The 9,826-nt window shown below is 37.8% G+C and overlaps 1 protein-coding gene across 2 annotated transcripts in view; it reads right to left on the bottom strand.

The window, feature by feature from the left end:
* The window catches only part of GRM3 (glutamate metabotropic receptor 3), a 231,070-nt gene that overhangs the window by 220,085 nt on the left and 1,159 nt on the right, over positions 1 to 9,826 (bottom strand). The gene's annotated exons all lie outside the window — the stretch shown is intronic.

Here is a 9,826-nt window from a genome sequence, read left to right as displayed (position 1 = left end):
GGCTTCTGGACGGCCGCTCACTGCGGCTGCTGGCTGCTCACGCTGGCTGCTGGCTACATACGGTAGCCCATGGCAACCCACTGCCACAGGGGCTGTAGTCGCCAGCGACCCACGGGCAGCCCAGCTCCAGGTTGAGCCGTTGTTCAGCATCCTAGCTGTGGAGGGCAGTGTCACTGGCCCTCACATGTGGGATCCGAACCGGGGCCCACTGGCGTCCCAAGCCAGTTCCCAACCATCGCGCCACTCGGCCTGCCCCAAACTTCTTTTTTAAGTGATGAGTTTATATTTCATGCCTTTTAAACCAGAGAAAGTCAGTTATTCATCAAGATTCATTACTAAAGTCAGTGAGATTGCATTTTATAACCCTCTCTTTTTTACATCACATCATTTTATTTTCTCTGTAGCACTGTAGTTCTCTTGTTTATTGTCTGACTCTCAGTATTTAGTGTAACCTGAATGAGCGCAAAATTCCTTCTAAATTTTTGTTGTTGTTCTCTGCTATAATACCTCTAGAACAGTGACTGGACTCACAATAGGCACTCACTAAATATTGGGCACATAAATAATAAATGAAGAGAGAGACTGGACAAGATAAACTGTTACAGAAGATTGAGACTAAGTGATGGAAACCTGGACGAAGGTTTTCTCCGCAGTAGGAGAGAAAAAGCACACCCTACGATGAGTTATGGCAGAGGACTCAATAGAGGACCAAACAGGAGGAAAATGGCTCGGGCAATTCCAAGATTTTGAACTATTTGCTTGGGAGATGTTGGTGTTCCTCCTAGATTCTGGAAATAAGAAGGAAGAAGCTAGTTTGGGGTGCTGATGTTTTTAGCTTTAGCTAGATAGAGCTGTTGTGTTAGTGAGAGGATCCAGTGGATGTGGCATTATCAGGTGTAACCATCACAGAGGGTGAGAAAGCCAGGCTCTGCTAGGGATATGGTGTATCTTTCAATAGTTTACCATTCTGAGGCCTGAGACAGCCTGCACTTAAAAAATTAAATTGTTTTTTAATGTTTTGAAGAGTGCTGGATGGTGGGATATAGTCTATTTTCTATTGCTTTTTTCCTCATGAAGTCGGTTATTAAGTGTGGAAAACAAGTGACCACAAGGATTGCATAGACCCCTAAGGAGGCAAAGGTGGTGGCCCATCCTAAGCCTCCCTTCCCCACTGCTGCCTGTTCCTCAATCCTTCTTAGCATTTTCCCCAAGTGGCTCTGGACGCTGCTTAGGAAACTACCTTTGGCCGTATTTGTGAGGATTGCCGGCTTCAACTAAGCAACCATTCAGTTGAACGAAGTAGAAGCTCAGTGGAGAATGTATAATTGCCAAGTGAAGGTTTTTTTTTTTCTTTCCTTTATTTTTTTCTCCTGCTCTGCAGATCCAGAGGACAAAGAGGAGAACTGTGACAAAATAATGTTTTCCCACATCCCCCTAGCGCACAAGGATATAGTTATAAAGACAATTTGAGTTTTAAGGATGCCGTTATCCAAATCTAGAAGCATTTCTATTCTTAGAAATAGAAATAATGTTTTCATTGATGGTATCTTCAAACACCAGTAACTTTCTTTTTGAAAATCTCAGTATTGCAATTATAAAATGTAGGATACAAGATAAAAAATGAGAAACTTTCCTATTCATAATAAGAATAGCAAAAAAATATATACTGTGTTTGTGTACCTTAGTGGGATTTACTATAGGTAATAGAAGAAAAATTCCTTTGCAATGGAAACCATATGATGTTTCCAGAAAATGAATCTATTCATACAATTCATGGAGACTCGTCTTTATTAGTGAAGCTTAATTAATGAATGAATACTCAGACTTGCAGAATTTATTCTAGACCACTGCTTAATCTAATTAGAGTGGACTTGCTGTAGGAAATAATTTTGTACAGTAATTCACTGGGTGTTCTCTGTATGATCATTATTCTATGTCTAATTGTTGTGGACTAAATATTTGTGTACCCCTCACATTCAGATGTTGAAGCCCTACCTGCAATGTGATAGTATCTGGAGGTCAAATCTTTGGGAGGTAAATAGGTTTCCATGAGGTCATGAGGGTGGAGGTCCCATAATGGGATTAATGTTCTTGTAAGAAGACAAAAAAAGACCAGAGCTCTCTCTCTCTCTCTCTTTACCTTGTGAGGACACAACAAGGTGTTCCTTCAGGAACCAGGAACCGAATCTGCTTGTACCTTGATCTTGGACTTCCCAGCCTTCAGAAATGTTAGATATAGATGTCTGTTTTTGAAGCCATCTAGTATACAGTATTTTGTTATAGCAGTCCCAGGACACTAAGACAGTACTGTTTCTCAAATGTAAGTGTTCATAAGAAGAATCTGGAAGCTTATTTAGTACATGTATTCCTGAATCCAACCTAAAGAAAATCAAATAAGTCTAGGATGCATCTATCCCAGTATTCTTCTTTTTAAGTAAACTTCAAAGTGATTCTAATGCAGGCTCTTCTGGGCAATAATTTGCTAAACAGTATTTATAGCAGAGGTAAGCAGATGATTGTTGGTGGTTCAATAGGTGGGAGGGGAGGAAGGAAAGGGAGAAGGGAGTTGCTCTGACTTTGTCCTTCAACTTCCTCAGTATTCCATATTTCATATATTCGTGCTCCTTTTCCATCTAAGGAGCATACTGAAAATTACCTGATTCCCTACCTACATATCGCGTGGCAACAAACACAAATTTAGGATTTTAAAAGGAAAAATGTGGGGAGGGTGAGCACTCTATAACACTTCACCCTTTTTCCTACCAGGGCTTCATTTGTTCAATAGCTACAGGAAAGTTCTCTTTCTTCTCAAGTTACTGCATTATGTTCAAGAAATCTTAGCTAAGGAAGGGCTTTTCATAGGCAAAATTATGAAGTAGGCAAACATTATAATTGTTTACTCTGTCCACTTCTCATCAAACTGGATGAAGTTAGCTATTCTTAAAAAAAAAAATGAACCTATAAATCCATTGTGTGGGAAGGGTAGTGCACTACATGGACCTAGAAATATGTGATCTTTTTTATTCCTTAAATGAAATGTTTTAGTTTAAAATTCAGAAAATTTAAGGAACCAAGGCAGGTTCTGGAAGAAATGTTTTGAGGGAAAAGTGAGGCTTTTAGCCTTCCTTCTTGAAACATTTTCCCCAAGGGCAGGCCTTGAGCAAGTCTATGGAGGAGATGGGCTAGGAATCTGAGTTGTATGTCTTGGTGCCTTATTAATTCTAATGGTCTGGCCACCAATACATCTAGACTTGACAGTAATCACTAGGATTAATGCATCAGCATGTAGAGGTTTTGTTGTTTATTTGTTTGTTTTTTTTTTAGAAAATAATAGGATTCTTCAAAATAGAAACCTGTAATTATATTCTCCAGATCTCATTTTTTTTTCTTGAGGCAAATTCAACTGTTCTGACCTTGTAGTGCCATCTCCTGAATTAGCATGTATTTTGACATATTTTGTGAAATCAGTTTCCGTCAGGTTGTATTCATCAACACATGGTGTGCTGAAACTGTTAAGCAAAATGCAAAATATTACTAATAACCTATCTGCTATATATGATTAACAGTCAAAAGAAACAGTCCTTACCAGATGGAGGGACAGATCTGTGATATCCATTCATTTTTTTATGTCCATAAAATACTTTAGCACAAATCAGAGAAAGGATTTTAAATAAAGCCTCATATTTCAGCTCTTTGGTTGTCTGAAATGAAATATAAATTCATGCAACCGAGTTTTCCTGCCTGTGGGAAAGCACCCATGTCAGAGAATCATGAGATGTGGGTTTTCCCAGAGCAGCTCTACTGAGTCTTTGGACTCATCAGCAGGTCACTTTGATCCTCTTGTTATTGGTATGTTGTCCTTTCTCAAGTTGTTGTGTATATATAATGAATAAATGCCCAAATGTATAAAATGATGAGTTTCTTAAAGTAAGATGAATGACTACTTCAGTTTGGTAAAGAAATTTCAAACTTTTACTCGTCTACAAAACATTTTTACCAGCTCCTTTTCCTGGTGGGAAGTAGTTAGGTTGTAAGAGAAATGCTACTCACCTCCACGCTGGCTCTTTGTGAGACTATATTCCTGCCACTGTGTTTAGTTTTGTAGGTTGCGATGTTCATTGAAATCAGGCTCCAGGAAATATATTTCACTCCCATTTTCACACCTGGTGTTTATTCCTCAGCTTGTTAATAAGCCTGCATCATCATAGACTTTTCTGATTCTTATTCCCCCCCCCCCTTAGTTCTAGTTAATTGTAAATAATTTTTTCAGTTTATGTCATCCATTTGCATTTCTTTGTCCCTCAGAAGAGCCTGTGACTGGCTGGGGATGGAGAAAGGCTGAGCCTCAGAACTCTACTCAAGGTCACATTTCACTAGTCATTGGTTTCCTTTACCAAAGCATGTTGTTCTACTTGGAGCTCAGAAAATATTGATTGAATGAAATGAAGCCCAGCCTAAAACATAAATTGGGAGGCAATATAATTAGTAATAAACAGAAGAGGCCTTATAAGAAAGTAAGTTTTAAAATTCTAGTTCTTGCCTTGTTAACACCTTGAACTGAGAAAAATTACTTTATCTCTCTGGGTGTCCATTTTCTGTTCTTTAAAATGAGGATCAAGTACCTACCTCAGAGGGTTCTTGTAAGTATGAAATCAGATAATCCATGTAATGTTTTAGCAGAGCTCTCACACATGGCAATTGGTCAATAATATCATCTGTTATTATGACATATCATTAGTTTTCTCACATCACCACCCCAATGTCTCCATGGAGTGTCAGAATATCTATATTGGAAATTTATAATCTAAATCCATCTGTTAAATGAAGGAATGGAATTTTTGTTTGGTGGGTCATTCTGGTAACCTCTTCTCTAGACTTTTAAGTTTGCTTTTTGGAATACCTTCAACTTCATATATGATTGTGAGATTTTGTATGTGTTTTAACATTTTTTGTGTCCCCAGTGCATGTCCTGAATTTTGTTTTGGTTGTAATAGGTGCTTATTAAGTATTTATTGACTGATTGCTTCCCTATTAGCTACCTTTCCTTTCTGGAGGTAATCTCTTTTTAGGGGAGTCTCCTCAAGTTGTTATGCTCTTAATAAGCTATGTATATTGTTGTAATGTTTTTCTAACTCTATGTCTAGTATCATGGTTTTGACATTTTCTGTTTGGTGTACACCTATATACTTCCAGATTAATTTCCTCAAATGTTGTGTGTGTATGTAGGGGTGGGGGTGTGTAATGCTCCACAGGCAGTGATAATGAGGTAAATTCTGGTAAAGAATGAAAAAGGAGAGCTTCCTTGGGCTTTCTGTGGAGATACCCTCTCTCTACATGGTTTTATTTTCAAACTTGATGTTTTAGTTTACATTTGTGTAGATTATAACTGATTGTTTCCCAATTTTATCTTTCCGTCCTGATCTTAAAGCACAGTGTACAATTTTCAGTTCCATAAAAAGATTGCTCATTTGGAGGAAATATAGTCTGTGTAGACATAGACTTCTTAGAATGCCTCAGTCCAAGAGAGAAATCACAAGTATATTAATGGCCTACTTTTCCTACACACCAAGAAAATTGATTTCCCCTTTGTTTCTAAGGAAAATCATTTTGAGGGTACTCACCACTATGTGATGAATGGCACTATAAAAAACACGAGCTTTCGGAAGGGAGAATACGGGTTTAAAAATTATTTATTCCATGCAGCCTAATGCTATGCCCTTAAAGATATATCCAGTTTTGGAATGCCACTCCGTTTTACTGTTTCCTTAGCTTAATCTATGTTTCTATGTACAATCTAATACCAAGCAGGAAAGAAGACAACATTAAATTTTGTTTTTAGCTGATGATTCACTTTACTCTGAGTCTTATATTTTCTGGACTTGCCAAGTGTAACCCAGGAACTTATTTCATGATTTATGTCATTTACTCCTCTACTGACTAGCAGAACTTACATTTTAATGTCTGGGGCTTGGAAAAACAATTGAGTGAAATGGTGAGTATACCAATGATGAGCGTATCTTCTACCAAGACATTTGCTTAAGAATCTTAAAAGAAGCCTACACATGGATACCCTAGAACCAGATTTTAAGTGAACAAAGCGAAAACCTGTTTCTCTCTTGTGGTTGTTTCAGGCTTTTCTATTTTTAAAGCAATCTTCACATATGGTAACTCCATATAAACCTGAATATATTCTATATTGATATATGCATGATTTCAGCTTACTTTTCATGAAACAGCATAGTGATGAATTCAAGCTTAATTCTACTGGCTTTTCAAGTTGCTTTAGTATGAAGGGGCTACTGTGTTCTAACAGAATTATTATGTCATGTCAATGTGTACATCTAAACTACACACACTATTATATTCCTAGCACATTCTATTAATTATGGAAATCACTTTCATTTCAATAGTGAAATTTACATGACAACAGCTTCTGGGGCTCAGTGGAGCATCAGACCAGCGTGTCACAGAATTCCTTTGTTGTGTGGGTGTTGACAGGGTTCTGTTGACATCAAATTTGCAATGAAAATGTCTTATAAATGTGCACCCACATAGAGCATTACTTAGAAGGGATCATCTCAATATTCACATAGGCCATTAATGTCAAAGATGGAAAATTTTTTCACACTTACATTAGTAAAATAAGTTATTAATAATCTATAATCACACATATAGATGAACTGACAGATGTGTCTTAAATATTTAGATAAGATAGCCAGATATAGAACTGTCACCTCTGTTTTCTCTCCTGTAACTGAATACAGTTTTTGTGTTCTACAAGTCCTGTGTAAATATTAGATGAAGACTGTGTGTACATCAGGCAAGTGAATGGTCCAGAGGGGTTACGATAGGGAGTAAGTAACAAGACAAAATAGAACAAGGGGGAAATTAGGCTGAGTATTACAACGACGTTCTTAATAGACAGAACTATTAGACTGTGAAATAGACTTTCAAAGGCGCTGGAAGAAGTCATTACTTGAGACATTTAAAATCCGACTGGACTGAAGTACTCCAAAACACAGTGTGCTGTGGGGACCAAGCCTGCATTGGAAGTGGAAGGAGGAAGATGACCTGATAGCTTCTATGGTCTCTGTGAACACTATAATTGTCTTCACTTTTATGTGTTCAGTCTTGGTGGATAATCTTCCGTCATTTTATGCTACTTTTTTTGGGAGCAATTTCAACAAATTCACCTAATGCACAATTGGATGCATTTAGCAGCATCCCAGAAGAGATGAAAATGCACAATAAATTCAGTGTAAAATAGCAAACCAAGGCAACTATGAGTAAATGCTACTCCTTTTTTGGGAGTAACTCCCTCCCCATAAATTGCACCCTAATCTAATGTCTGCCTGGCTTTCAATGGAGATTAGGTATTAATTTTCACTTCTTTTGTTTAATGGTGTCTTGGGATGATGTTAAGTGCAGAACAAATTGAAATATTTCATCCCCAAGCCAGCAGGTAGCTAGTACCCTGAAAAAAATCTTGCATCATTTTGTGACTGATGTCTGTTAGAGGAGTGGACAAGAAAGAGAAAACAGTTTAATTTAAAGAATAGAGTTTGACGTGAAATAAGGAAAAGGGAAAGGTATCCAGGGAAGCTGTAAAATTGTTATTGCTGAGGATGTTTCAAAATAAGGCCATCATCAATCTTGTGTGGTTCTGGTTGACCCCTTGCCATGAGGTAGAGAAGTGAGGCAGGTGACCTTTTGACAATTGTCCTAGTTCTTCCGTTCAATAAAAAAATATATATTAATTTAAATTTAATGAAAACTCAATTTTATCCTATCTTTGCATTTGTTTAACCTACTAGTTTTAATTGCAGTGACATAAATTTGGAGATGGGCTCATTTTGCTGTCTGGTAATTGTGAGGTAAATCATCTGATTTACACTCATTTGTTTTCATGTGTACATCACCACTTTGAAAAAAGAAGATATACAAATGAGAGGCTCATATAATATATTTTCATTATTCATAATATTTTCTGTGTATGTAGCTTTTCATACATGTTCTCAACTTACTGGTCACATATTTCTGCAGTGTGAAAAATAACATTCATTTTAAATAGAGAGGCATCTCCCCAAGTCCCCAAATGTAACCTAGTCCTTGTGTTGGCATAATTTTCTGTCATTTAGATTTCACATTTCATTGGCAAGGATGTAGATCACAGAACAAAAGGTTTTATACTTAGATTTTTGTGTGTGTGTGTGGGGAGGGGAGTGAGGACTTGTCAATCCTAAAAGGTATTCTTACCTCTTATCCTTCCTTTTACCCCAATGAATGTAGATATTCTGGAATTTTCATTCTTTTATTTGTGAAAAATAAGTTTCAATACTTCTTCTCCTCAGTTTCCATCCTGAGCACCTGTGTTATTCTGAATATAAAGCAAGATAGCCTTAAGGCATATCTATTAAAAATATTCTTATACGCCTGCTGGATGATCAGAATCTGAAAGGATGCACAGGTGGGAGAAATCTTTGTAAACACAGGACACTGCCATTATGAAAGGGAAAATATCACTTTACTAAGATCTGGTGTGCAATAGCTTCCAAAACCTATTCAAATTCTATTGGGCTATTTTGAGGTGGGGGGAGGGGGGAGGAAAAGTGCATAGCACTATAGAATCATTAACTCATGATTAATGAGTGTCCTAAACATCTTCAGTAGGAATTGTATAATCCACAGGAGTTTAGTATAATGGCAATCTAATTTTTTTATCACGCCAATATTAAATATAGTTACATAATTAGGTTTCAGGTAACAGCCTTAAAATATGTGATCGGGTGAACCAAAGCAGACTTAGATTTAGGTAAATGAATAATGTTTCACTACACATAAATGCTATTTTCCTCAATGAAACATAACGCAGCTCTACTGAACAGTTCGAAGGTCAGATGGCACAAATTGAAGCAAAGAAACTCAAAGTAATGAACTATTGCTGAGGCTCTTAATTTACAGTAACTTCAACTCACATTAATGTCAACTTTGAATATACAGATATGTAACTGTCTCTCTCTATATGTCAAACATACCACTATTCAAATAACAGAAATAGTTTATTAGCAAATTAGCTGAGCACTTGACCAAGGGTCATTAGAAGTATTAAGTTTTGTTATTATCAAAATGTACAATGCTTTAAAATACTTAAAGCTCAGAGTCATGTCCCCTTTAAAATATCTACCTAAAAGTGTTATTTATACCTTGGGGAGTATTCCACATTTGTTAACGGAGGGAAGGAACTATCGATAGAAGGAAATCTAAACGAAATCCTTAAGAAACAATCTTATTGGATATATTACCTCGTCTATTTCTGGATCGAAAACTCTCCCGCCCTCTCTGAGTTATCTCACTGCCAGATAAGAAAATGGTACAGGATGGATGAATTGATAAGCTCCCAGTCTGGCTTTTTTATTTTCCCCTCAAGCCAAAGGGAGCAAGGGGCATGAGTTAGGGATCCCTTCCAAGTGTGTTTGAAAGCAGAGAGAACCTCTGGACGGCTATGGCTGCAGAGCTTATCCCGGCTGCTTCCCACCTTGCCTGGCAACCTCCACACCCACATGAAACAGCCAGGGTGGCAACCAGTCATCGCACAGTTTCCTGTGCACAAAGCCTAACGAGCCCCCAAATAGAAACGTATCCTGAGCCCAGAGCAGGGCTGGAGGTGGTTGGCTAATGAGCCTGCTCGCTCTGGGGGTCTGCGAGTACTAGTTGTCCCTCCACCTCTCTCGCTCAGGACCCAGATCTGTGCCCTGAAACCTGGCTCCCTCCCGGAGACTCAGAAGTGCGCGCACACCCACAAACTCTACTCACGCACACCCACATC

The sequence above is a fragment of the Hipposideros armiger genome, unplaced genomic scaffold (genome assembly GCF_001890085.2).
Source record: "Hipposideros armiger isolate ML-2016 unplaced genomic scaffold, ASM189008v1 scaffold_560, whole genome shotgun sequence".
In the NCBI taxonomy this organism is placed as follows: Eukaryota; Metazoa; Chordata; class Mammalia; order Chiroptera; family Hipposideridae; genus Hipposideros; species Hipposideros armiger.
This window is presented reverse-complemented; position numbering and strand designations above follow the sequence as displayed.